This window comes from Anomaloglossus baeobatrachus, chromosome 4 (assembly GCF_048569485.1).
Source record: "Anomaloglossus baeobatrachus isolate aAnoBae1 chromosome 4, aAnoBae1.hap1, whole genome shotgun sequence".
NCBI classification, from domain to species: Eukaryota; Metazoa; Chordata; class Amphibia; order Anura; family Aromobatidae; genus Anomaloglossus; species Anomaloglossus baeobatrachus.
Window position 1 is genome coordinate 279,596,464 of NC_134356.1, and position 1,764 is coordinate 279,598,227.

At 46.3% G+C, this 1,764-nt stretch overlaps 1 protein-coding gene across 1 annotated transcript in view; it reads right to left on the reverse strand.

The window, feature by feature from the left end:
* Positions 1-1,506: 1,506 nt before the first annotated feature.
* The window catches only part of SLC35E3 (solute carrier family 35 member E3), a 33,793-nt gene continuing 33,535 nt past the window's right edge, over positions 1,507-1,764 (reverse strand). Inside the window, exon 5 of the mRNA XM_075342468.1 lies at positions 1,507-1,764. This exon is cut by the window's right edge and continues 344 nt beyond it. The gene's annotated coding sequence lies outside the window, so the exon portion shown is untranslated.

The following is a 1,764-nucleotide window of genomic DNA, read 5'->3' on the forward strand; positions in this document are numbered from 1 at the left end:
GATCCAAGGGCCAGCGTCTGCGGGCAAAAGGGGCTCCTACGACACATACACGGCGGGGAGCCGACTACTAGTGCCAACCCGACTAGGAAGCTGCAGCCGGCTGTGGGCCCCGTCCACTCCTCCGTTTGGTTTACCAGTGACTGTGTGGTTTAATCGTGAGTACACAGGCGCCATACGGCGCCGCACCGCAACCCTGTGCCCCGGCCCTCGTACAACTGGGCCCCGGGACCAACATCCCCTACCCACGGAGGGGTCAACACCTGGCTGCGTCACTACACTGCTCCCGGGAGTCCCCATACCTTCACCGCAGCGGTGGTGTCCACCATCACCACAACCCGTGGATGGCATCACGAACATCATCCCAAAACCAAACACCCGCATTTCCCCGCGCGTAGTGCCAACCCCCCCTTGCAGAGTGACTTGACCCCCGAGTCTGTGAGTGGTTCGAGCCACCGCCCGCAGTATGAGCACAGATCCGAGTGGCTCGGCGGTCTCACCTGTCAATCCCTTTCCAAAGATTTTAAAGTGTCCTGCTGGTCTCTAATTCCCAGTCATACGAGAAACTTCATCAATCCAAAGAAAAATGCTGGGACTTTTGCTATACAGTCCTATCAGTATCCATGTTCAGAAGCAGATTTGCAGAGTCACCTGTGTCTGAATCTAGATACTTTTAGAACTTCAATCCTCAAAAGGAGCTGTGGAAAGAGAAGGCGCAATAGGGTCTTACCCGGTATGACACAAGGGGGTGAAGGCAAATAAAAGCACTCACCTGGTAGGGTTGTGCCAGTCACAACCCCTTAGCAAGCATATATGTAGCGTGGAAGGCAGCAGTCCCGCAACGAGGAGGTATATCAGATAGCAGGAGAAAAGCAGGTTTAAATACCGCGCCAAACCACAGGAGTCCAGATGTTATTAAATTTCTTCCCTTTATTTTCACAGGTCTACGCGTTTCGAGGACATATCCGTTCTCTTCCTCAGGACAATGTACAGAGAATACTATACTATATATATCGTATATATATCGTATGTGCCAGTGACATTGTCATGACACAAGCCCTGCTACCCATCAGCGCTGGCTTCCTTTGCTCCTCTCATTCAGTTAAGTAATTAACAGGAAGCGAGTGGCAGCCACAGCACACACTTCCTTTTAATTACTTATATGTCTGAAATTGGGGAGAAGGAAGCAGGTGCTGCTTAGTCGCAGGGCTTGGGTATCAAAATGTCACGTGGGTCCTGGGCAAGCGAATGCAGACACTGCTGGAGCTGCGCCGGCACCGGAGAACAGTATAGGCTTTTTTGTTTGATGGATGCGCACATGGAGAATGAGAATGAGTTGTCCAAGTAATGGACACCACCTTTAAGTGTAATATGAAACAATAGAATAAAAAAGGAAAGGATTAAGGATATGTGGGATGTTTAGTGCACTTTTTGTGTATATTGTTCCTTTACATTAGTCATTTTCTTTCAAATATTGGAAACCAAATTAATAAAACATTAAGACTCCTGTATGAAAAGCTTTTCACATTTATTCAATATGAAAACTGAATATTTGAGGAATCCATACATACAAACCTTGAATTTGCACTCATAGAGGTATCAAAGCTTCTTTTGTAGGCATCCAATATTTATTGCCACTGTAACCATTAGATCTTTCATGTAAAAGCACATAACATTTCCTTCTTAATCAAAAAAATAAATCCTTCGTTGACATCAGTAAGTTGTAGATTAAAATATTGGCATGATGCATCATTGTAAAAAAAACAT